The sequence below is a fragment of the Lithobates pipiens genome, unplaced genomic scaffold, assembly GCF_037356315.1.
Source record: "Lithobates pipiens isolate NorthernLeopardFrog02 unplaced genomic scaffold, aLitPip1_a1.2 Scaffold_24, whole genome shotgun sequence".
NCBI classification, from domain to species: domain Eukaryota; kingdom Metazoa; phylum Chordata; class Amphibia; order Anura; family Ranidae; genus Lithobates; species Lithobates pipiens.
In genome coordinates this window covers 19948074-19975366 of record NW_027507786.1, presented here as the reverse complement: position 1 = coordinate 19975366, position 27293 = coordinate 19948074, and positions in this window count along the sequence as shown.

The following is a 27293-nucleotide window of genomic DNA, read 5'->3' as shown; positions in this document are numbered from 1 at the left end:
TGGGAAGAATGTCCCTTACATTGGTGATCAGTGGGAAGAATGTTCCTTACATTGGTGATCAGTGGGAAGAATGTTCCTTACATTGGTGATCAGTGAGAAGAATGTTCCTTACATTGGTGATCAGTGAGAAGAATGTTCCTTACATTGGTGATCAGTGGGAAGAATGTTCCTTACATTGGTGATCAGTGAGAAGAATGTTCCTTACATTGGTGATCAGTGGGAAGAATGTTCCTTACATTGGTGATCAGTGGGAAGAATGTTCCTTACATTGGTGATCAGTGGGAAGAATGTCCCTTACATTGGTGATCAGTGGGAAGAATGTTCCTTACATTGGTGATCAGTGAGAAGAATGTTCCTTACATTGGTGATCGGTGAGAAGAATGTTCCTTACATTGGTGATCAGTGAGAAGAATGTTCCTTACATTGGTGATCAGTGGGAAGGATGTTCCTTACATTGGTGATCAGTGAGAAGAATGTTCCTTACATTGGTGATCAGTGAGAAGAATGTTCCTTACATTGGTGATCGGTGAGAAGAATGTTCCTTACATTGGTGATCGGTGGGAAGAATGTTCCTTACATTGGTGATCGGTGGGAAGAATGTTCCTTACATTGGTGATCGGTGAGAAGAATGTCCCTTACATTGGTGATCGGTGAGAAGAATGTCCCTTACATTGGTGATCGGTGAGAAGAATGTCCCTTACATTGGTGATCAGTGAGAAGAATGTTCCTTACATTGGTGATCAGTGAGAAGAATGTTCCTTACATTGGTGATCAGTGAGAAGAATGTTCCTTACATTGGTGATCAGTGGGAAGAATGTCCCTTACATTGGTGATCAGTGGGAAGAATGTTCCTTACATTGGTGATCAGTGGGAAGAATGTTCCTTACATTGGTGATCAGTGAGAAGAATGTTCCTTACATTGGTGATCAGTGAGAAGAATGTTCCTTACATTGGTGATCAGTGGGAAGAATGTTCCTTACATTGGTGATCAGTGAGAAGAATGTTCCTTACATTGGTGATCAGTGGGAAGAATGTTCCTTACATTGGTGATCAGTGGGAAGAATGTTCCTTACATTGGTGATCAGTGGGAAGAATGTCCCTTACATTGGTGATCAGTGGGAAGAATGTTCCTTACATTGGTGATCAGTGAGAAGAATGTTCCTTACATTGGTGATCGGTGAGAAGAATGTCCCTTACATTGGTGATCAGTGGGAAGAATGTTCCTTACATTGGTGATCAGTGGGAAGAATGTTCCTTACATTGGTGATCAGTGAGAAGAATGTTCCTTACATTGGTGATCAGTGGGAAGGATGTTCCTTACATTGGTGATCAGTGAGAAGAATGTTCCTTACATTGGTGATCAGTGAGAAGAATGTTCCTTACATTGGTGATCAGTGAGAAGAATGTTCCTTACATTGGTGATCAGTGAGAAGAATGTTCCTTACATTGGTGATCAGTGGGAAGAATGTTCCTTACATTGGTGATCAGTGAGAAGAATGTTCCTTACATCGGTGATCAGTGAGAAGAATGTTCCTTACATTGGTGATCAGTGAGAAGAATGTTCCTTACATTGGTGATCAGTGAGAAGAATGTTCCTTACATTGGTGATCAGTGAGAAGAATGTTTCTTACATTGGTGATCGGTGGGAAGAATGTTCCTTACATTGGTGATCAGTGAGAAGAATGTTCCTTACATCGGTGATCAGTGAGAAGAATGTTCCTTACATTGGTGATCGGTGGGAAGGAGGAGGAGGACACACCCAAAGAGCTCTCTGTGAGAACCACCCATTTTTCAAGCCTGGGCCTTGCCTGCTAGCTTGGCCCAGGAATAATGCCTGATCCTGGGGGAGGCCCTGAGATGGATCCCCCTGATGACACGGGGCCCAGTGAGGAGGAGGTGGAGGATCTGTCTGTGGGTCCGGGCCCTGGTATGGATGCCAGTGTCTTCAGCCTTAAGGTTGTTAATCGCTTTAGGGCGATTGGGAGAGCGGAGGAGAAGCTGAAGGTTTTGAAAGCCGAGCTTAAGAACTTCAAAGCCAAATACTTCCAGGCCTGGAGTAAGAATCGCACCGCCATGAAGCCTGAGCTACAGGAACTGGAAGAAAAAGTGAAGCAGCAAATTTTATTGTTGCAAAAACTAAAAGAAAAAAGTGGAGCATTTAAAGAAAAATTTGAAAATGAGAGGAGATTTGTCAGCCAGTCCTCAGCGTGTTCAGTGGATCAGCCTCAGCATATGGATGACCCGGGTCCATCTGCCTCTGCTCCTCTCCCCCCATGTAAGGCCTTGGAATCGCCGGCGGCAACCAGCCAGGGGGTTGAGAGTGAGAATGCCACCCTGACCTTCATCCAGCGGATGGAATCCCCCCTGAGAGGAGACAAGCTTGTAATGTCTGATAATCCATCAGAGGTCCCGGTGGATGTGCAGAAGAATCAGCCAGGGAATGAGGATGAACCTGCACCAAATCCCCTGAACATGGATGTTGCTGCACCTGCATGTGCTGAGACCTGTAGTCCCTCTACCACATTTGCTGCATGTGTTTCACACACTGTGTCTGACACCTTCAATGTGATTGCCTCACCTGAGCCTCTCTGTGTTCCAGCAGAGCTGATTGATGCTGGTGGGGGAGGGGATCAGAATACTGCACCATGTGCAGTGGAAGCCATGGATGTGTCAGTCCAGCCTGCACTGTCCTCTGCAGAAAGTCCTGTCCTGACGGAAGAGAACCGGCCAGATGAAGATTCCACCAGCACAGCAGTGGGAACTGACACTGCTGGGAAGACTGCAGGACATGTGAATATACCAGCAAGTATTAACAATGACAGTCATGATAAAACAATGAATGTGGTGGGTGGAGGTGGTGGTGATGGTGGAGGGGTTAATACTGCTGGGAAAAACAAAAATGACATTTCTCCCTCTGCTCAGAGGAAAGACTTGTCGATTGTGCAGACCAAATCTGTACAATCGATATCTGCTAGAGATGTTTTAGACAGTTCAAAACACACAAATATCTCTTCTGCTGGGAGGAATATGGGGAGTTATGCGTCTGTTGTGGGGAGTCGCACCAAGGAGGGTGGGGGGAATGCTGTAAATATTGGTGGTCACAATATAGGGGGGTTTGGTGGTGGGATTGGTAGTGGGTATAGGAGGAGGAATGTGGTTCAGTTCAAGTGGGAGGGGGAGGGGACCCCACCAGTGAGGGGGAGGGTGGCTGAGTTGGTTTTAGAAATGGGGTTTAAAGCTGTGGATATTTTTGCTTTGATTTGCCCAGTGGGGAGTTATGAATTTGATTTATCTTTTGTAAAACCTGAGGGGTTGGATTTATTTTGGGAGCGACATAGGAGGTGCCAGGGCCTTCCACAGTGGAGTGGTTTGGTGCCAAAGGTGATTTCCAGGCAGCCCCTGATAAAATCGGTGACCATCCTGGTGCGTAACGAATCCATACCAGAGGCTGATTTGATAGTATGGCTACGCCGATATGGTGAGGTCCTCACTCCACTGCGGAAGGTCCTGGATGAACATGGGATATGGACAGGGGCCTGGACGTCACTAAAACTGGGGGTGCTGGGCAATGTAGTCCAACATCTGCCCTGCTCAGCTTTCCTGGGAAGAGATCGGCTGACTATATTCTACCAGGGACATCCCAAAGTCTGCAATAAATGTGGTGAAAAGGGCCATTTTGCCTCTACCTGCACCCGTAAAAAGTGTTCGCTATGCCAGGGTCTGGACCATTTGGCAAAAGATTGTACCCAAATTCGGTGCAATCTGTGCCAAAAGCTTGGCCATCCTTACAGTAAGTGTCCAGAGGCTTTACATAACTTGCCAGGATTGGAGGCTGAGCTGCAGAGGCTGGATAAGGAGGATGAGGCCGCTGTAACTGTTGTTGTCCCTCCTGTGTCTGTTCTATCTGTTGTTTTGGGTTCTGTTTCCCCTGGTAATGTTGTCCCTGAGTCTGTCCCTCCTGTGTCTGTTCCATCTGTTTCAGGTTCTGTTTCCCCTGGTAATGTGGTCCCTGAGTCTGTCCCTCCTGTATCAGTTCCATCTGTTGTTTCAGATTCTGTTCCCTCTAGTGATGTGGTCCCTAAGTCTGTCCCCCATGTGGTGGTCCCTATTCCTGCTGTACGTAGGTCCTCCAGACTAGCGGAGGCTGCTGGGGGGGCAGGTTTAGCGGATCTTCCTTCTCAGCCTCCAGTCCCTGTCCCTCGGCAGCGCAAACGTGGTCAGGGGAGTGTGGGGGTGCTGGATGGGGGTGGGGCTGATGGAAGGGTGTCCATATCCCATGTCTCACCCTCTGTTGGGGGGGATTCGGATGATGAGGGGTGGGAGACATTTAGGAGGAAGAAAAAGAAGAAGAGGAAGACAAATAAGGTGGTAATTTCTTCCTCAGAGTCGGACCCAGGAGGGGTTCCTCTTGGCAACACCTTTTCAGTTTTGTCAGGTGATGGGATGTCTGATTTATCTTTTTCTTTATCATCCATGGATGAGGGGGAGTCACATAGTTTGAAGAGAGCTGTTTCTGGTGATGAGAGTGTGGCAAAGGTTAAGAAACGACTACCCCAATCATCCTGATGGCAGTTCCCACTCCGATAAAGGTGGCGACCATTAATGTCGCCAGCATGAAATCTGCAAGAGCTCGTGATATTGCCTTATTTTTGCTCAGCGAGTTTGATGCCGAGATTTTATTTTTGCAAGAGACCTGGCTCAATACTTTGGCCGATGTCCATCTAGCAAAAAGGGAGTGGAGATGCGGTCCCTCCTTTTGGTCTCTTGCGGCAGAACCCTGCAGCGGAGTTGCGGTCCTTTTTAAAACCGATATGGTAACGTGCCGGCGGGTAATTGAGGTAGAGATTGGGAGATGCATGGTCTTGGACGTCTCTGTTAGGGGGCAGGACCTGCGCCTGATTAATATCTATGGACCGCAGTCAAGATGGGGCAGGAAATGCCTCCTCACAGAGATCAAGCCCTTCCTTTTTACGTCCCAGCAGGTTGTCTTTGGAGGTGATTTTAACACCATAATTAGGCCTGAAGACAGGAGAGGCTCCATAGACAGGCTGGCGTACGATAGCGTTTTTCTTAGAGATATGGTGAGACAAGCAGGCCTGGTAGATGTGCATATTAAGCACTGCCCTGGCAGCACGGGATTCACATTTCAGAGAGGGAATAGTCAGAGTAGGATAGATAGGTTTTTTTTAAAGGAGAACTCTGCTTTCTCGGCTCCTGAGTTGAGGGCGGTGGAGTTCTCTGACCACTGTATGCTGTCTGTGACTCTGAATGCCTCGGACACTCCACCCAGGGGAAGGGGTACCTGGAAACTGAATTCGGCTCTCCTGGAAGACGTAGAGGTAAGACAATCCTTTGAGGATTTTTTCCAGGCACAGGTTTCTATTCTGGACTTTTGCAGCACTAAGTCAGAGTGGTGGGAGCTTGTGAAACAAAGGGCGATTGGACTTTTCAAGGCCATAAGTAAGAAGAAGCAGCTTGGTATGTACATTGCCTACCAGCATTTGCGGAGGAAGCTTGATCGTCTTGTCTCGTATAGAGGAGATCCAGGGGAGATCTCTGAGGTGAAGTTTCTTCTTAGAAAGTGTCAATACGACTGGCATGCCTCCTTCGTTCTGGAGAGGGATTATGGAAAATATCACTCGCCTGATCCTTACCAGAACTGTAAGCAAGGCATAGCAGTTAAGACGGTCATAGGCCTGAGGGATAGTACGGGTTCCCTGGTGAAGTCCAGATCAGGGATCCTGGAGATCTTCAGATCATATTATGCAGACCTTCTGGGAAGAAAGGACCTTTGTCGGGACAGGATGGAAAGCTTTCTGGATTCTACTCCAGGATTGGGAAATGGTACATTGCCTTTGATGAATTTGACAGAACCAATTTCAGTGGATGAGGTAGTCCATGCTATAGAGAAGCTGGCTACCAAAAAATCGCCTGGGCCAGATGGGTTGACAGCTGAATTCTACAAGTGTTTTAAGTCCATTCTGGCTCCCTTTTTAGCGGAGGTTTATAACAGCTGTCTAGAAGAGGGTTCGCTCCCTCCCTCCATGAGGCAATCCGCTGTGATTCTTCTGTCAAAAGGTAAAGACCCCTCAATGATTGAGAACTGGCGCCCCATCAGTCTTCTCAATGTTGATAGAAAGATCTTGGCGAAGATTCTTTTTTGGCGCTTGTCGTCAGTGGCAGGCGATTTGTTGTCCAGTCATCAGCACTGCTCGGCCCAAGGTAGAAGTACCTTTTCAGCGGTTTTAGCTGTCCGGGAGGCTTTGGAGTGATGCAGGTCTGCTGGATGGAGAAAGTACTTGCTGGCATTGGATCAGGCGAAGGCTTTTGATAGAGTCAATCACGAGTACTTGTATTTGCTACTTGGTAGATACGGCCTTCAGGGGAGGTTTATAGATTGGCTGAAGACATTATATAAAGGGGCTGAGAGCTTCCCACTGGTTAATGGTTGGGTTGGACGGCCTTTTGAGGTTGGCTCTGGTGTGCGCCAGGGATGTCCTCTGAGCCCCCTGTTATATGTATTCGCAATCGACCCCTTCATAAGAAGGCTAGAGAGTGGATCTTTGTGCGGGGTGCCTTTGGGCATTGCTGGTGTGCCACCTTTGAAGGTCGTGGCCTATGCCGATGATGTGTCTGTTATTGTCTCTGGAACGGAGGAGGCGCAGGAGGTGGTCTCTATGATAGAGCAGTACACGGAGGCTTCTGGTTCTAAAGTCAACCATGAAAAGAGTGAAGTTTTCTGGATGGGTGAGGAAGGTGAAAGCTTCGAACTTCCGGATGCCTTCCCAGAGCCCCAGCAGGAAATTAAAGTGTTGGGCATCAAATTTGGTCCTGGTGACTATGGTCATCGAAATTGGGAAAGCAGGTTGGTGTGTGCCAATGCCAAAGTAGCAAGTTGGAAGAAATGGAAGCTTTCATTGAGGGAGAGGGTTGACTTGATCAAAACGTACCTGGTCCCAATTTTTTTATATGTCAGCTTCGTCTGTATCTTGCCAGTATCTCTCTATGCAAGGGTGTACAGCTGCTTTTTCCAACTGTTATGGGGAAGTAGGCTGAACCTGATCAAACGCAATGTAACTTACCTGTCTAGGCGGGAAGGTGGCCTAGGAATGGTCAACCCAATAGTTTTCTTTTCTCTGCTGTTTTTAAAGTACAATCTTGGTAACATGCTAGCAGAGAACCCGCCGGGATGGGTGGGTATTTTTCAATCTTGTTTTAGGCCTTTTCTGCGATGCTGGGAAGATGGCGGGCCAGTGAAAAGTCTGAGAGTCCGACATGGCAAGCTCCCGGCTTATGTTGCCCCGTGTCTGAAAATACTTCGGCAGTGGCAGGTGACAGTGGAGGATATCAAGTCCCTCCCCAGGAAGCTTCTGGAGAAGAGGATTTTGGGCTCTGCTTTCAGTGTGTCACTGGCCTTAAGGGATTGCCCAGGCTCTGTAATGAGGGAAGGGTTGCGTTTAATCAATTTAGAAAGAATCCCCTTGAAGTTTAGGGATCAAGCCTGGCTCGCCTTCCATGGAAGGCTCTATGTGAGAGGGAACTTGAAGCATCGCCCTGTGGATGATCGGGATTGTCCTAGAGCGGAGTGTGTTGGTAAAGTGGAGTCTATGGACCACTTTTTGCTCCAGTGTCCCTTTAACATAGAGGTGTATAAAAAGGTGGGGAGGGCTCTAGGCATCCCCTTTTTCTATCACATGAGTTATGCGGAGTGGGTGTATGGGGCATTTCCGACTCACTGGGATTTTGATTTGGATACACTGTTTTTAGTTAGTATAGTTGTCCGTTACTTCACATGGAATGCACGGTGCCAGATTACCCTGCGGAAGAAAGTCCTCTCTGTTGAGGTGGTGGTGCACGATATTCTGGGTGAGGTTGGGAAAATTCGGGGTCTTGAGAGGGGCAGGGAGCCTCGGGCAGTCTGGATAAGGGCGTGTAGGAATATTAGACCTGCCTTTGGTGAACTGCCCATCTCTGGGTGAGGAGCTCTTTTCTTTTTCTGGTTCTTTCACTCCCTTAGCTTTTGTTGGTTAATATCTTCTTTTTGAAGAAGGGCTGCATGCATAATGGGTACAGGTTTGTTTCTTAACCTCACAAGTTTGATGTCTGGTGTAATGGTGTGAGTCGTAATAGGATTTATGTTATTGCTTAAAGTATTTTTTTGGTTTGAGAGCAGATTTGCTATATTTATTTTAATTTATGTAAATATGTATATATTTATGTATATTTATATATTGTGATTTTATGATTATTGATTGCAAGACTTTTAATAAAGAAAAATTGGGAAGAATGTTCCTTACATTGGTGATCAGTGGGAAGAATGTTCCTTACATTGGTGATCAGTGGGAAGAATGTTCCTTACATTGGTGATCAGTGAGAAGAATGTTCCTTACATTGGTGATCAGTGGGAAGAATGTCCCTTACATTGGTGATCAGTGGGAAGAATGTTCCTTACATTGGTGATCAGTGGGAAGAATGTTCCTTACATTGGTGATCAGTGAGAAGAATGTTCCTTACATTGGTGATCAGTGAGAAGAATGTTCCTTACATTGGTGATCAGTGAGAAGAATGTTCCTTACATTGGTGATCAGTGGGAAGAATGTCCCTTACATTGGTGATCAGTGGGAAGAATGTTCCTTACATTGGTGATCAGTGGGAAGAATGTTCCTTACATTGGTGATCAGTGAGAAGAATGTTCCTTACATTGGTGATCAGTGAGAAGAATGTTCCTTACATTGGTGATCAGTGGGAAGAATGTTCCTTACATTGGTGATCAGTGAGAAGAATGTTCCTTACATTGGTGATCAGTGGGAAGAATGTTCCTTACATTGGTGATCAGTGGGAAGAATGTTCCTTACATTGGTGATCAGTGGGAAGAATGTCCCTTACATTGGTGATCAGTGGGAAGAATGTTCCTTACATTGGTGATCAGTGAGAAGAATGTTCCTTACATTGGTGATCGGTGAGAAGAATGTTCCTTACATTGGTGATCAGTGAGAAGAATGTTCCTTACATTGGTGATCAGTGGGAAGGATGTTCCTTACATTGGTGATCAGTGAGAAGAATGTTCCTTACATTGGTGATCAGTGAGAAGAATGTTCCTTACATTGGTGATCAGTGAGAAGAATGTTCCTTACATTGGTGATCAGTGGGAAGAATGTTCCTTACATTGGTGATCAGTGAGAAGAATGTTCTTTACATTGGTGATCAGTGGGAAGAATGTTCCTTACATTGGTGATCAGTGAGAAGAATGTTCCTTACATTGGTGATCAGTGGGAAGAATGTTCCTTACATTGGTGATCAGTGAGAAGAATGTTCCTTACATTGGTGATCAGAGGGAAGAATGTTCCTTACATTGGTGATCAGTGAGAAGAATGTTCCTTACATTGGTGATCAGTGAGAAGAATGTTCTTTACATTGGTGATCAGTGGGAAGAATGTTCCTTACATTGGTGATCAGTGGGAAGAATGTTCCTTACATTGGTGATCAGAGGGAAGAATGTTCCTTACATTGGTGATCAGTGAGAAGAATGTTCCTTACATTGGTGATCAGTGAGAAGAATGTTCCTTACATTGGTGATCGGTGGGAAGAATGTTCCTTACATTGGTGATCAGTGAGAAGAATGTTCCTTACATTGGTGATCAGTGAGAAGAATGTTCCTTACATTGGTGATCAGTGAGAAGAATGTTCCTTACATTGGTGATCAGTGGGAAGAATGTTCCTTACATTGGTGATCGGTTAGAAGAATGTTCCTTACATTGGTGATTGGGAAGAATGTTCCTTACATTGGTGATCAGTGGGAAGAATGTTTCTTACATTGGTGATCGGTGGGAAGAATGTTCCTTACATTGGTGATCAGTGGGAAGAATGTTCCTTACATTGGTGATCAGTGGGAAGAATGTTCCTTACATTGGTGATCAGAGGGAAGAATGTTCCTTACATTGGTGATCAGTGAGAAGAATGTTCCTTACATTGGTGATCAGTGAGAAGAATGTTTCTTACATTGGTGATCGGTGGGAAGAATGTTCCTTACATTGGTGATCAGTGAGAAGAATGTTCCTTACATTGGTGATCAGTGGGAAGAATGCTCCTTACATTGGTGATCGGTGGGAAGGAGGAGGAGGACACACCCAAAGAGCTCTCTGTGAGAACCACCCATTTTTCAAGCCTGGGCCTTGCCTGCTAGCTTGGCCCAGGAATAATGCCTGATCCTGGGGGAGGCCCTGAGATGGATCCCCCTGATGACACGGGGCCCAGTGAGGAGGAGGTGGAGGATCTGTCTGTGGGTCCGGGCCCTGGTATGGATGCCAGTGTCTTCAGCCTTAAGGTTGTTAATCGCTTTAGGGCGATTGGGAGAGCGGAGGAGAAGCTGAAGGTTTTGAAAGCCGAGCTTAAGAACTTCAAAGCCAAATACTTCCAGGCCTGGAGTAAGAATCGCACCGCCATGAAGCCTGAGCTACAGGAACTGGAAGAAAAAGTGAAGCAGCAAATTTTATTGTTGCAAAAACTAAAAGAAAAAAGTGGAGCATTTAAAGAAAAATTTGAAAATGAGAGGAGATTTGTCAGCCAGTCCTCAGCGTGTTCAGTGGATCAGCCTCAGCATATGGATGACCCGGGTCCATCTGCCTCTGCTCCTCTCCCCCCATGTAAGGCCTTGGAATCGCCGGCGGCAACCAGCCAGGGGGTTGAGAGTGAGAATGCCACCCTGACCTTCATCCAGCGGATGGAATCCCCCCTGAGAGGAGACAAGCTTGTAATGTCTGATAATCCATCAGAGGTCCCGGTGGATGTGCAGAAGAATCAGCCAGGGAATGAGGATGAACCTGCACCAAATCCCCTGAACATGGATGTTGCTGCACCTGCATGTGCTGAGACCTGTAGTCCCTCTACCACATTTGCTGCATGTGTTTCACACACTGTGTCTGACACCTGCAATGTGATTGCCTCACCTGAGCCTCTCTGTGTTCCAGCAGAGCTGATTGATGCTGGTGGGGGAGGGGATCAGAATACTGCACCATGTGCAGTGGAAGCCATGGATGTGTCAGTCCAGCCTGCACTGTCCTCTGCAGAAAGTCCTGTCCTGACGGAAGAGAACCGGCCAGATGAAGATTCCACCAGCACAGCAGTGGGAACTGACACTGCTGGGAAGACTGCAGGACATGTGAATATACCAGCAAGTATTAACAATGACAGTCATGATAAAACAATGAATGTGGTGGGTGGAGGTGGTGGTGATGGTGGAGGGGTTAATACTGCTGGGAAAAACAAAAATGACATTTCTCCCTCTGCTCAGAGGAAAGACTTGTCGATTGTGCAGACCAAATCTGTACAATCGATATCTGCTAGAGATGTCTCAGACAGTTCAAAACACACAAATATCTCTTCTGCTGGGAGGAATATGGGGAGTTATGCGTCTGTTGTGGGGAGTCGCACCAAGGAGGGTGGGGGGAATGCTGTAAATATTGGTGGTCACAATATAGGGGGGTTTGGTGGTGGGATTGGTAGTGGGTATAGGAGGAGGAATGTGGTTCAGTTCAAGTGGGAGGGGGAGGGGACCCCACCAGTGAGGGGGAGGGTGGCTGAGTTGGTTTTAGAAATGGGGTTTAAAGCTGTGGATATTTTTGCTTTGATTTGCCCAGTGGGGAGTTATGAATTTGATTTATCTTTTGTAAAACCTGAGGGGTTGGATTTATTTTGGGAGCGACATAGGAGGTGCCAGGGCCTTCCACAGTGGAGTGGTTTGGTGCCAAAGGTGATTTCCAGGCAGCCCCTGATAAAATCGGTGACCATCCTGGTGCGTAACGAATCCATACCAGAGGCTGATTTGATAGTATGGCTACGCCGATATGGTGAGGTCCTCACTCCACTGCGGAAGGTCCTGGATGAACATGGGATATGGACAGGGGCCTGGACGTCACTAAAACTGGGGGTGCTGGGCAATGTAGTCCAACATCTGCCCTGCTCAGCTTTCCTGGGAAGAGATCGGCTGACTATATTCTACCAGGGACATCCCAAAGTCTGCAATAAATGTGGTGAAAAGGGCCATTTTGCCTCTACCTGCACCCGTAAAAAGTGTTCGCTATGCCAGGGTCTGGACCATTTGGCAAAAGATTGTACCCAAATTCGGTGCAATCTGTGCCAAAAGCTTGGCCATCCTTACAGTAAGTGTCCAGAGGCTTTACATAACTTGCCAGGATTGGAGGCTGAGCTGCAGAGGCTGGATAAGGAGGATGAGGCCGCTGTAACTGTTGTTGTCCCTCCTGTGTCTGTTCTATCTGTTGTTTTGGGTTCTGTTTCCCCTGGTAATGTTGTCCCTGAGTCTGTCCCTCCTGTGTCTGTTCCATCTGTTTCAGGTTCTGTTTCCCCTGGTAATGTGGTCCCTGAGTCTGTCCCTCCTGTATCAGTTCCATCTGTTGTTTCAGATTCTGTTCCCTCTAGTGATGTGGTCCCTAAGTCTGTCCCCCATGTGGTGGTCCCTATTCCTGCTGTACGTAGGTCCTCCAGACTAGCGGAGGCTGCTGGGGGGGCAGGTTTAGCGGATCTTCCTTCTCAGCCTCCAGTCCCTGTCCCTCGGCAGCGCAAACGTGGTCAGGGGAGTGTGGGGGTGCTGGATGGGGGTGGGGCTGATGGAAGGGTGTCCATATCCCATGTCTCACCCTCTGTTGGGGGGGATTCGGATGATGAGGGGTGGGAGACATTTAGGAGGAAGAAAAAGAAGAAGAGGAAGACAAATAAGGTGGTAATTTCTTCCTCAGAGTCGGACCCAGGAGGGGTTCCTCTTGGCAACACCTTTTCAGTTTTGTCAGGTGATGGGATGTCTGATTTATCTTTTTCTTTATCATCCATGGATGAGGGGGAGTCACATAGTTTGAAGAGAGCTGTTTCTGGTGATGAGAGTGTGGCAAAGGTTAAGAAACGACTACCCCAATCATCCTGATGGCAGTTCCCACTCCGATAAAGGTGGCGACCATTAATGTCGCCAGCATGAAATCTGCAAGAGCTCGTGATATTGCCTTATTTTTGCTCAGCGAGTTTGATGCCGAGATTTTATTTTTGCAAGAGACCTGGCTCAATACTTTGGCCGATGTCCATCTAGCAAAAAGGGAGTGGAGATGCGGTCCCTCCTTTTGGTCTCTTGCGGCAGAACCCTGCAGCGGAGTTGCGGTCCTTTTTAAAACCGATATGGTAACGTGCCGGCGGGTAATTGAGGTAGAGATTGGGAGATGCATGGTCTTGGACGTCTCTGTTAGGGGGCAGGACCTGCGCCTGATTAATATCTATGGACCGCAGTCAAGATGGGGCAGGAAATGCCTCCTCACAGAGATCAAGCCCTTCCTTTTTACGTCCCAGCAGGTTGTCTTTGGAGGTGATTTTAACACCATAATTAGGCCTGAAGACAGGAGAGGCTCCATAGACAGGCTGGCGTACGATAGCGTTTTTCTTAGAGATATGGTGAGACAAGCAGGCCTGGTAGATGTGCATATTAAGCACTGCCCTGGCAGCACGGGATTCACATTTCAGAGAGGGAATAGTCAGAGTAGGATAGATAGGTTTTTTTTAAAGGAGAACTCTGCTTTCTCGGCTCCTGAGTTGAGGGCGGTGGAGTTCTCTGACCACTGTATGCTGTCTGTGACTCTGAATGCCTCGGACACTCCACCCAGGGGAAGGGGTACCTGGAAACTGAATTCGGCTCTCCTGGAAGACGTAGAGGTAAGACAATCCTTTGAGGATTTTTTCCAGGCACAGGTTTCTATTCTGGACTTTTGCAGCACTAAGTCAGAGTGGTGGGAGCTTGTGAAACAAAGGGCGATTGGACTTTTCAAGGCCATAAGTAAGAAGAAGCAGCTTGGTATGTACATTGCCTACCAGCATTTGCGGAGGAAGCTTGATCGTCTTGTCTCGTATAGAGGAGATCCAGGGGAGATCTCTGAGGTGAAGTTTCTTCTTAGAAAGTGTCAATACGACTGGCATGCCTCCTTCGTTCTGGAGAGGGATTATGGAAAATATCACTCGCCTGATCCTTACCAGAACTGTAAGCAAGGCATAGCAGTTAAGACGGTCATAGGCCTGAGGGATAGTACGGGTTCCCTGGTGAAGTCCAGATCAGGGATCCTGGAGATCTTCAGATCATATTATGCAGACCTTCTGGGAAGAAAGGACCTTTGTCGGGACAGGATGGAAAGCTTTCTGGATTCTACTCCAGGATTGGGAAATGGTACATTGCCTTTGATGAATTTGACAGAACCAATTTCAGTGGATGAGGTAGTCCATGCTATAGAGAAGCTGGCTACCAAAAAATCGCCTGGGCCAGATGGGTTGACAGCTGAATTCTACAAGTGTTTTAAGTCCATTCTGGCTCCCTTTTTAGCGGAGGTTTATAACAGCTGTCTAGAAGAGGGTTCGCTCCCTCCCTCCATGAGGCAATCCGCTGTGATTCTTCTGTCAAAAGGTAAAGACCCCTCAATGATTGAGAACTGGCGCCCCATCAGTCTTCTCAATGTTGATAGAAAGATCTTGGCGAAGATTCTTTTTTGGCGCTTGTCGTCAGTGGCAGGCGATTTGTTGTCCAGTCATCAGCACTGCTCGGCCCAAGGTAGAAGTACCTTTTCAGCGGTTTTAGCTGTCCGGGAGGCTTTGGAGTGATGCAGGTCTGCTGGATGGAGAAAGTACTTGCTGGCATTGGATCAGGCGAAGGCTTTTGATAGAGTCAATCACGAGTACCTGTATTTGCTACTTGGTAGATACGGCCTTCAGGGGAGGTTTATAGATTGGCTGAAGACATTATATAAAGGGGCTGAGAGCTTCCCACTGGTTAATGGTTGGGTTGGACGGCCTTTTGAGGTTGGCTCTGGTGTGCGCCAGGGATGTCCTCTGAGCCCCCTGTTATATGTATTCGCAATCGACCCCTTCATAAGAAGGCTAGAGAGTGGATCTTTGTGCGGGGTGCCTTTGGGCATTGCTGGTGTGCCACCTTTGAAGGTCGTGGCCTATGCCGATGATGTGTCTGTTATTGTCTCTGGAACGGAGGAGGCGCAGGAGGTGGTCTCTATGATAGAGCAGTACACGGAGGCTTCTGGTTCTAAAGTCAACCATGAAAAGAGTGAAGTTTTCTGGATGGGTGAGGAAGGTGAAAGCTTCGAACTTCCGGATGCCTTCCCAGAGCCCCAGCAGGAAATTAAAGTGTTGGGCATCAAATTTGGTCCTGGTGACTATGGTCATCGAAATTGGGAAAGCAGGTTGGTGTGTGCCAATGCCAAAGTAGCAAGTTGGAAGAAATGGAAGCTTTCATTGAGGGAGAGGGTTGACTTGATCAAAACGTACCTGGTCCCAATTTTTTTATATGTCAGCTTCGTCTGTATCTTGCCAGTATCTCTCTATGCAAGGGTGTACAGCTGCTTTTTCCAACTGTTATGGGGAAGTAGGCTGAACCTGATCAAACGCAATGTAACTTACCTGTCTAGGCGGGAAGGTGGCCTAGGAATGGTCAACCCAATAGTTTTCTTTTCTCTGCTGTTTTTAAAGTACAATCTTGGTAACATGCTAGCAGAGAACCCGCCGGGATGGGTGGGTATTTTTCAATCTTGTTTTAGGCCTTTTCTGCGATGCTGGGAAGATGGCGGGCCAGTGAAAAGTCTGAGAGTCCGACATGGCAAGCTCCCGGCTTATGTTGCCCCGTGTCTGAAAATACTTCGGCAGTGGCAGGTGACAGTGGAGGATATCAAGTCCCTCCCCAGGAAGCTTCTGGAGAAGAGGATTTTGGGCTCTGCTTTCAGTGTGTCACTGGCCTTAAGGGATTGCCCAGGCTCTGTAATGAGGGAAGGGTTGCGTTTAATCAATTTAGAAAGAATCCCCTTGAAGTTTAGGGATCAAGCCTGGCTCGCCTTCCATGGAAGGCTCTATGTGAGAGGGAACTTGAAGCATCGCCCTGTGGATGATCGGGATTGTCCTAGAGCGGAGTGTGTTGGTAAAGTGGAGTCTATGGACCACTTTTTGCTCCAGTGTCCCTTTAACATAGAGGTGTATAAAAAGGTGGGGAGGGCTCTAGGCATCCCCTTTTTCTATCACATGAGTTATGCGGAGTGGGTGTATGGGGCATTTCCGACTCACTGGGATTTTGATTTGGATACACTGTTTTTAGTTAGTATAGTTGTCCGTTACTTCACATGGAATGCACGGTGCCAGATTACCCTGCGGAAGAAAGTCCTCTCTGTTGAGGTGGTGGTGCACGATATTCTGGGTGAGGTTGGGAAAATTCGGGGTCTTGAGAGGGGCAGGGAGCCTCGGGCAGTCTGGATAAGGGCGTGTAGGAATATTAGACCTGCCTTTGGTGAACTGCCCATCTCTGGGTGAGGAGCTCTTTTCTTTTTCTGGTTCTTTCACTCCCTTAGCTTTTGTTGGTTAATATCTTCTTTTTGAAGAAGGGCTGCATGCATAATAGGTGCGGGATTGTTTCTTAACCTCACAAGTTTGATGTCTGGTGTAATGGTGTGAGTCGTAATAGGATTTATGTTATTGCTGTAAAGTATTTTCTTTTTTTGGTTTGAGAGCAGTTTTGCTATATTTATTTTAATTTATGTAAATATGTATATATTTATGTATATTTATATATTGTGATTTTATGCTTAATGATTGCAAGACTTTTAATAAAGAAAAATTGGGAAGAATGTTCCTTACATTGGTGATCAGTGGGAAGAATGTTCCTTACATTGGTGATCAGTGGGAAGAATGTTCCTTACATTGGTGATCAGTGAGAAGAATGTTCCTTACATTGGTGATCAGTGGGAAGAATGTTCCTTACATTGGTGATCAGTGAGAAGAATGTTCCTTACATTGGTGATCAGTGAGAAGAATGTTCCTTACATTGGTGATCAGTGGGAAGAATGTTCCTTACATTGGTGATCAGTGAGAAGAATGTTCCTTACATTGGTGATCAGTGAGAAGAATGTTCCTTACATTGGTGATCAGTGAGAAGAATGTCCCTTACATTGGTGATCAGTGGGAAGAATGTTCCTTACATTGGTGATCAGTGGGAAGAATGTTCCTTACATTGGTGATCAGTGGGAAGAATATTCCTTACATTGGTGATCAGTGAGAAGAATGTTCCTTACATTGGTGATCAGTGAGAAGAATGTTCCTTACATTGGTGATCAGTGAGAAGAATGTTCCTTACATTGGTGATCAGTGAGAAGAACGTTCCTTACATTGGTGATCAGTGAGAAGAATGTTCCTTACATTGGGGGTCAGTGAGAAGAATGTTCCTTACATTGGTGATCAGTGGGAAGAATGTTCCTTACATTGGTGGTCAGTGAGAAGAATGTTCCTTACATTGGTGATCAGTGAGAAGAATGTTCCTTACATTGGTGATCAGTGAGAAGAATGTTCCTTACATTGGTGATCAGTGAGAAGAATGTTCCTTACATTGGTGATCAGTGAGAAGAATGTTCCTTACATTGGTGATCAGTGAGAAGAATGTTCCTTACATTGGTGATCAGTGAGAAGAATGTTCCTTACATTGGGGGTCAGTGAGAAGAATGTTCCTTACATTGGTGATCAGTGAGAAGAATGTTCCTTACATTGGTGATCAGTGGGAAGAATGTTCCTTACATTGGTGATCAGTGAGAAGAATGTTCCTTACATTGGTGATCAGTGAGAAGAATGTTCCTTACATTGGTGATCAGTGAGAAGAATGTTCCTTACATTGGTGATCAGTGAGAAGAATGTTCCTTACATTGGTGATCAGTGAGAAGAATGTTCCTTACATTGGTGATCAGTGGGAAGAATGTTCCTTACATTGGTGATCAGTGAGAAGAATGTTCTTTACATTGGTGATCAGTGGGAAGAATGTTCCTTACATTGGTGATCAGTGAGAAGAATGTTCCTTACATTGGTGATCAGTGGGAAGAATGTTCCTTACATTGGTGATCAGTGAGAAGAATGTTCCTTACATTGGTGATCAGAGGGAAGAATGTTCCTTACATTGGTGATCAGTGAGAAGAATGTTCCTTACATTGGTGATCAGTGAGAAGAATGTTCTTTACATTGGTGATCAGTGGGAAGAATGTTCCTTACATTGGTGATCAGTGGGAAGAATGTTCCTTACATTGGTGATCAGAGGGAAGAATGTTCCTTACATTGGTGATCAGTGAGAAGAATGTTCCTTACATTGGTGATCAGTGAGAAGAATGTTCCTTACATTGGTGATCGGTGGGAAGAATGTTCCTTACATTGGTGATCAGTGAGAAGAATGTTCCTTACATTGGTGATCAGTGAGAAGAATGTTCCTTACATTGGTGATCAGTGAGAAGAATGTTCCTTACATTGGTGATCAGTGAGAAGAATGTTCCTTACATTGGTGATCAGTGGGAAGAATGTTCCTTACATTGGTGATCAGTGGGAAGAATGTTCCTTACATTGGTGATCAGTGAGAAGAATGTTCCTTACATTGGTGATCAGTGAGAAGAATGTTCCTTACATTGGTGATCAGTGAGAAGAATGTTCCTTACATTGGTGATCAGTGGGAAGAATGTTCCTTACATTGGTGATCAGTGAGAAGAATGTTCCTTACATTGATGATCGGTGAGAAGAATGTTCCTTACATTGGTGATCAGTGGGAAGAATGTTCCTTACATTGGTGATCAGTGGGAAGAATGTTCCTTACATTGGTGATCAGTGGGAAGAATGTTCCTTACATTGGTGATCAGTGGGAAGAATGTTCCTTACATTGGTGATTGGGAAGAATGTTCCTTACATTGGTGATCAGTGGGAAGAATGTTCCTTACATTGGTGATTGGGAAGAATGCCACAGTTTGTATAATTGACCATAAGCTGCTTCCATGCTGAAACTTGCCAAAAGACGCGGCACATTGGGATGCCGCACTTTCTGCGGCAAAGCCTGACATGTAAAGATTGTCTGTGAACTAACGGGAATGTTATGTGTAGTGATGAGCGAATCGATTCATGTAAATTAAAATGATTTGGTTTACTGGTCTGTAAAGAATCACGAAGACCAGACAGATCTTCGGGGGAAATGTTTGGGTGACTCCACCAAAATTGTTTTGCCTTTAGGAAACGGTGCTGAATATACTGGACCACGCCGGGGCCCCCCGATCATCAGATTGCAAACCCAAACTTCTGCATCGTCAAGCCTTTCCATCGTTCGGTGAATCTTCCACCTCTTTGTATCAGTAGGAACGTTTCCTCTTCCTCCTTCCTGCGCGCCGTGTGAAAAGCTCGGCAGATGTTCTCCTCCAATCAGAAATGATTTGTGTCGAGGGGAAAACATTTTCTTTGTCTCCTGTAGAGGCTCGGATGCTGGTGACTGGAGGTCAGTTCACCTCCATAATTAATTCCGTTACTAAATTGTTTACACAACTTCTCTTAGCACTCCGAGCGCAGCATAAAACGCCGTTCTGACCGGCGGCCAATTCTGAAGCGTGCTTAGTGTGTTATTGTGATCGTCATACATATTTAATGACGAATACCTGCAAAGATTATCTGTTCCTTCAGATGTTATGACTTCCCCTGGGGGGGGGGAGATAGTGGACCAAACTGATTCCCTGCAAGGAAATATCAGTAATTAGGATGCGGAGAACTGCAAGCTTGGACAGAAATAATGTTTCTCATGCATCTTAAAGTGGAGCAGTCAGTAAATTTACTAGCCTAATAAATCTCTGACATGTCACAATGTACAGAAACAGGATCACTGTTCAAAAAAGCTCCACCTTTTATCATTAAAAAGCCGTAGTGAGGTCCAGTCAGTGGCTTTGCCTAGGCTGAGATGATGTCATCAGTCTTCTGCACGCAGGAGGAAACATTTCCTCAGTTTCCTCCTCCTCCACTGACTTTGCCTAGGCTGAGGTGATGTCATCAATATGCTTCAGGCAGGAAGAAGCATTTCAGTCTCCCCTCCCCCAGGGATCAGACTGCAACATTCAAACTTTGTAGAATGAGGAGGAAGCATTTTCTCAGTCTCCCCTCCTTCCGGTGATCAGACTGTACATTGAAACTTTGTAGCAAGTCACAAGGTAAGAGGCTGCTATAGGGGATGATCTGTGTCAGACATTTGTGAACACAGCCTAGAACTGAACAGGCACCAGGATTTATATCAGTGGCAGCCCATCCAGAAGGGGCGAAGGGGCGCCACCTCCCCAAATCCATGCGCCCGGCCCCTAAGCTACATGCAGGGTGCTGGATGCATGGATTTCAATGTTTTTTGTTTTATTTTTAAGCACATGATTAGAGCCTGAGGCTCTAATTGGCTTCAAAAAAGGGTGGGCTTGGGGCGCATAGCACTGCGCCCTGAGCCCACCCAGTTGGGTGACAATAGTGAATTAATATTCACTGTTGCCTTCCTGATTCTCCTCCCGGCCAGTCTTATAAATCCTGGCCAATCGGGTCTCAGGACCCACTTCCTGTTCGGCCAGGAGAAGAAGCCCTGGCTCTTCCCTCGGCAAGCTTTATATCAATGAATGTAGGCGCAGGAAGATTCATCACGCCAACATGGAGTCTTCCTCAGGAGTGTGCACAAGGTGACTCCAGTGGGACCACACAAGCTAGAAGACCACCCTGAAAAGAGAAATTGGACCAGCAGTCAGGGGAACCGGGTGAATCTCTGCCAGCTCCTAAGGTAAGGCCTCTGATCACTGCCTCCTTCCCGTCCTCCTCCTGGGGGGATGGTATCGGCTGCGGCAGCGGTGGCGGTGCGAGTGAGGGCTGACATCTCATTCTAGGAATGGTGACCCTGGATGATGCCTTGAACAAAGATGGTGCTATATGGATTGATAAGGAGGGGAAGGCATTGTCAGGGGAAGTACTGTGATCTCTCTGAGAGGTAATACATACCTGGAAGAGTTGTACTGGCATGTTCTTTGCATGTTCTTTGCATGTCACACCTAACATGGAAAATAAATCTGATGACAAGTCCATTTTAGGTCCAGTAGGTGTAGGTCCAGCTTACATGACAGGAATACTTTGGGACATATTTCTAAAGCATTGGAGGTGAATTTCACCAAACATTCACTAGGTGTGAATCAGGTACTATTATTTATAACACATGGACCAGGAAGATTCAGGGTGTCAGATTAAAGAGGAAGTAAACCTATCAGGGTTTACTTGCTCTTTGATTCCCTGTAAAGGTAAAGCATAATGGGCTACTATGCATCGCATCGCATCGCATCGCATAGTAGTCCATTATGTGTCACTTACCTGACACAGGAGCCAGCGAAGTCACCGCTGTCCCCTGTAGTTCCGAGCGTCCATCTTCTTGGTGGGTTTCGCTGCTCCGACACTGTGATTCGCCGGAGCAGTGATGACGTCACTCCCGTGCGATCTGCGGCTTGCCCAGTGCGCCTGCAGTTTAGGAGATATTTCTTGGACCTACAGGTAAGCCTTAATTTAGGCTTACCTGTAGGTCAAAGTGGTTTGTAAGGGTTTACAACCACTTTAACTTTACCAATATGCTCCTTTGTCTCTGGGAAGGAAGAAATCCAACAAAAAAAGAAATATTTCCAACTAAGCTACAGAGTTAATATACATCTGCCATGGCCAATACAAGGGGCTCCTGCTCTCCCTGCTGGAAGCATCACATGTGTGCAGGAACACCCAGAAATCTAAGGAAGGAAAAAACAGGGCCAAGAATATTACATAAAGATCTTAAAGTAGATCTTGAAATAGATCAGCCATTTCCAACCATGGATCTGTAGAACCCCAGAGTTCCTCCAGAGGATTCCCCTCTAGAGTTCCTCCAGAGGGTTCCTCTCTAGGGTTCCTTCAGTGGGTTCCTCTCTAGAGTTCCTCCAAAGGGTTCCTCTCTAGGGTTCCTTCAGTGGGTTCCTCTCTAGAGTTCCTCCAAAGGGTTCCTCTCTATGGTTCCTCTCTAGGGCTCCTCCAGAAGGTTCCTCTCTTGGGTTCTTCCAGAGGGTTCCTCTCTAGGGCTCCTCCAGAAGGTTCCTCTCTAGGGCTCCTCCAGAAGGTTCCTCTCTAGGGTTCTTCCAGAAGGTTCCTCTCTAGGGTTCTTCCAGAAGGTTCCTCTCTTGGGTTCTTCCAGAGGGTTCCTCTCTAGGGCTCCTCCAGAAGGTTCCTCTCTAGGGTTCTTCCAGAAGGTTCCTCTCTAGGGTTGTTCCAGAAGGTTCCTCTCTAGGGTTCTTCCAGAAGGTTCCTCTCTAGGGTTCTTCCAGAGGGTTCCTCTCTAGGGTTCTTCCAGAGGGTTCCTCTCTAGGGTTCTTCCAGAGGGTTCCTCTCTAGGGTTCCTTCAGTGGGTTCCTCTCTAGAGTTCCTCCAAAGGGTTCCTCTCCAGAAGGTTCCTCTCTAGGGCTCCTCCAGAAGGTTCCTCTCTAGGGTTCTTCCAGAAGGTTCCTCTCTAGGGTTCTTCCAGAGGGTTCCTCTCTAGGGTTCTTCCAGAGGGTTCCTCTCTAGGGTTCTTCCAGAGGGTTCCTCTCTAGGGTTCTTCCAGAGGGTTCCTCTCTAGGGTTCTTCCAGAGGGTTCCTCTCTAGGGTTCTTCCAGAGGGTTCCTCTCTAGGGCTCCTCCAGAAGGTTCCTCTCTAGGGTTCTTCCAGAAGGTTCCTCTCTAGGGTTCTTCCAGAAGGTTCCTCTCTAGGGTTCTTCCAGAGGGTTCCTCTCTAGGGTTCTTCCAGAGGGTTCCTCTCTAGGGTTCTTCCAGAGGGTTCCTCTCTAGGGTTCCTTCAGTGGGTTCCTCTCTAGAGTTCCTCCAAAGGGTTCCTCTCCAGAAGGTTCCTCTCTAGGGCTCCTCCAGAAGGTTCCTCTCTAGGGCTCCTCCAGAAGGTTCCTCTCTAGGGTTCTTCCAGAAGGTTCCTCTCTAGGGTTCTTTCAGATGGTTCCTCTCTAGGGTTCTTCCACAGGGTTCCTCTCTAGGGTTCTTCCAGAAGGTTCCTCTCTAGGGCTCCTCCAGAAGGTTCCTCTCTAGGGTTCCTCCAGAGGGTTCCTCTCTAGGGCTCCTCCAGAAGGTTCCTCTCTAGGGCTCCTCCAGAAGGTTCCTCTCTAGGTTTCCTCCAGAGGGTTCCTCTCTAGGGTTCCTTCAGAGGATTCCTCTCTACTAGTCTCTAGTGTTCTTCCAGAGGGTTCTTCTCTAGGGCTCCTCCAGAAGGTTCCTCCAGAGGATTCCTCTCCAGGGTTCCTTCAGAGAGTTCCTCTCTAGGGTTCTTTCAGATGGTTTCTGTCTAGGGTTCCTTCAGAGAGTTCCTCTCTAGGGCTCTTTCAATGAGTTCCTCGCCAGGGTTCCTCTCTAGGGTTCTTCCAGTCCAGGGGGTTCCTCACTATGGTTCTCTAAGTGTTCAGGAAGCTGTGGCAGATTTGCCTGCATAATTCCAGGGTAGAGCCAGCTGCAGGAACCAAATCATTTTGTAGTGGTCTATGAGGATGGAATTCTGACTACCACTGTAAGGGGGGACATTCTTCCCATTGGCTACCGATGTAATTCTTTTTACATGTGTGCCCTGAGACTTGGCAATTATTTCAAGGGTTCCTTTTGAATGGCTGCGCTAGAGTCACAAAAAATAAATAAATAGGCAGCCAGCAGTTGCCTCTAGTGAAATATACTATATGACCAAAACATTTATGGACCCCTACACATCACACCTATAAGAACTTATTAGACATCCCATTACAAAACCATGACCAGCGAGAAGAGCTGGCTCACACCTTGGGGCCCATCTTTGGTGCCCAAAAAAGGACCTGGCTCACAATAGCCATTCCAATTTATCCCAAAGGGGATCAGTAGGGATGAGGTCAGGGCTCTGTGCAGGACACTCAAGTTCCTCCACACCAAACTGGTCAAACCATGTCTTTATGGAGCTGGCTTTGTAGACAGATGCACAGTCATGCTGAAACAGAAAAAGGGTCTTCCCCAAACTGTTACCACAAGGTTCGAAGAGCATAATTTTCTACAATGTCTTTGTATGATGTAGCATTACTAGTACTCTCCACTAGAGACAGCTGAACTCCATCATTGGGATGGGGGTTTCACGTTCTTTGGCCCAAATAATGTATTTGTTTGGAGTGGGATGACCCAATTACCATTATTGATAGTGTTCTTTAATCATGAACCTCCAAAGACAGGACTGATGTTGGATGAGAAGACCTGGCTCACACGTTGGACCTCACATTGGGCACCAAAAAGAAGACTTGACTCACCATAAACATTCCTATTTACCTCAAAAGGTGTTCAGTAGGGTTGAGGTCAGGGCTCTGTGCAGGACACTCAAGTTCCTCCACACCAAAGGGGTCAAACCATGTCTTTATGGAGATATTGGATGAGAAGACCTGGCTCATTCCAATTCACCCCAAAGGTGCTCAGTATGGTTGAGGTCAGGACTCTGAAGCTAACTTAAGTTCCTCCACATCAAATTGTAGTCAGGGCTGGGCTCAGCCCTTCATTCTCTGAGCTGGCCGCTCAGCTGTTGGCTAATTGCCAGCTCCTATCTCTCCACAGTTACTCAGCTGTTGATGATATCCTGCTTATCAGTCCTGCCTACTAAAGCCGTCCGGCCCAGAGGATCTCTGCCTTTGCCTTAGTCAACATCACAGAGACTATCTCCTGCATTCCTGTTAAAAGACTTGCTTGGCTGACATCCCTTCTGGCTCCAGATACTGCTTGCTTTTTTACTACGCTCATCTCCGGCTCCCTGACATTTGGCTTGTCTGACTATCCGTTCCAGTTCCTGAACTCTATGTTTAGGACTATGTTCTGCCTACATTTGTTCTATTACTTTTATTATTAAACAAGTGTGATTGAACTGTACTTCTGTCTCGGCCTGATTTTATGGTTTCTGACAGTGGGTCTTTATAGGAATGTTGGATGAGAAGACCTGGTTGGTTCTAATTAATCTCAAAGGTGCTTAGTAGGGATGAGGTCAGGGTTCTGTGCAGGACACTTAAGTTCCCCGACACCAAACTGGTCAAACCATGTCTTTATGCAGCTGTTTTTTTTTACACAGATGCACAGTCATGTTGGAACAGAAAAGGGTCTTCCCCAAACTGTTAGGACACCCGAGTTCCTCCACACCAAACTGGTCCCACCATGTCTTTATGGAGCCACAGAGTTCCTCCACACCAAACTGGTCCCACCATGTCTTTATGGAGCCACAGAGTTCCTCCACACCAAACTGGTCCCACCATGTCTTTATGGAGCCACAGAGTTCCTCCACACCAAACTGGTCCCACCATGTCTTTATGGAGCTGGCTTTCTACATAGGAGATGGTGGAACAGAAAAGGGTCTTCACCAAACTGTTACCACAAGATTTGAAGAGCATAATTGTCTACGTCTTTGTATGATGCTAGAACTCTCCACTGGAGACACCAGAACTCCATCATTGGAAGCGGGGTTCAGGTACTTTTGGCCAGAAAACATATCTGTTTGGAGTGGGATGACCCTATTACCGCTATTGCTAGAGTTCTTTAATCATGAACCTTCAAGGACAGGACTGAGGTTGGATGAGAAGATCGGGCTCATGTGTTGGACCTCGTATTGGGCACCAAAAAAAGAAGACCTGACTCACCGCCAGCGCTCCTATTCACCTTAAATGTGTTCAGTGCGGTTGAGGTCAGGGCTCTCTGCAGGACACCCGAGTTTCCTCCACACCAAACCGGTCCCAACATGTCTTAATGAAGCCACAGAGTTCCTCCACACCAAACCGATCCCACCGTGTCTTTATGGAGCCACAGAGTTCCTCCACACCAAACCAGTCCCACCGTGTCTTTATGGAGCCACAAAGTTCCTCCACACCAAACTGGTCCCACCGTGTCTTAATGGAGCCACAGAGTTCCTCCACACCTAACCAGTCCCACCGTGTCTTTATGGAGCCACAGAGTTCCTCCACACCAAACTGGTCCCACCATGTCTTTATGGAGCCACAGAGTTCCTCCACACCAAACTGGTCCCACCATGTCTTTATGGAGCCACAGAGTTCCTCCACACCAAACTGGTCCCACCATGTCTTTATGGAGCCACAGAGTTCCTCCACACCAAACTGGTCCCACCATGTCTTTATGGAGCTGGCTTCCTACATAGGAGATGGTGGAACAGAAAAGGGTCTTCACCAAACTGTTACCACAAGATTTGAAGAGCATAATTGTCTACGTCTTTGTATGATGCTAGAACTCTCCACTGGAGACACCAGAACTCCATCATTGGAAGCGGGAATGAGGTACTTTTGGCCAGAAAACATATCTGTTTGGAGTGGGATGACCCTATTACCGCTATTGCTAGAGTTCTTTAATCATGAACCTTCAAGGACAGGACTGAGGTTGGATGAGAAGATCGGGCTCATGTGTTGGACCTCGTATTGGGCACCAAAAAAAGAAGACCTGACTCACCGCCAGCGCTCCTATTCACCTTAAATGTGTTCAGTGCGGTTGAGGTCAGGGCTCTCTGCAGGACACCCGAGTTTCCTCCACACCAAACTGGTCCCACCGTGTCTTTATGGAGCCACAGAGTTCCTCCACACCAAACCGGTCCCACCGTGTCTTTATGGAGCTGGCTTTCTACATAGGAGATGGTGGAACAGAAAAGGGTCTTCACCAAACTGTTACCGCAAGATTTGAAGAGCATAATTGTCTACAATGTCTTTGTATGATGCTAGAACTCTCCACTGGAGACACCAGAACTCCATCATTGGAAGCGGGGATCAGGTACTTTTGGCAAGAAAACATATCTGTTTGGAGTGGGATGAACCTATTACCGCTATTGCTAGAGTTCTTTAATCATGAACCTCCAAGGACAGGACTGAGGTTGGATGAGAAGATCGGGCTCATGTGTTGAACCTCGTATTGGGCACCAAAAAAAGAAGACCTCAGCGTTCCTATTCACCTTAAATGTGTTCAGTGCGGTTGAGGTCAGGGCTCTCTGCAGGACACCCGAGTTTCCTCCACACCAAACCGGTCCCAACATGTCTTAATGAAGCCACAGAGTTCCTCCACACCAAACCGATCCCACCGTGTCTTTATGGAGCCACAGAGTTCCTCCACACCAAACCAGTCCCACCGTGTCTTTATGGAGCCACAAAGTTCCTCCACACCAAACTGGTCCCACCGTGTCTTAATGGAGCCACAGAGTTCCTCCACACCTAACCAGTCCCACCGTGTCTTTATGGAGCCACAGAGTTCCTCCACACCAAACCAGTCCCACCATGTCTTTATGGAGCCACAAAGTTCCTCCACACCAAACTGGTCCCACCGTGTCTTAATGGAGCCACAGAGTTCCTCCACACCTAACCAGTCCCACCGTGTCTTTATGGAGCCACAGAGTTCCTCCACACCAAACCAGTCCCACCATGTCTTTAT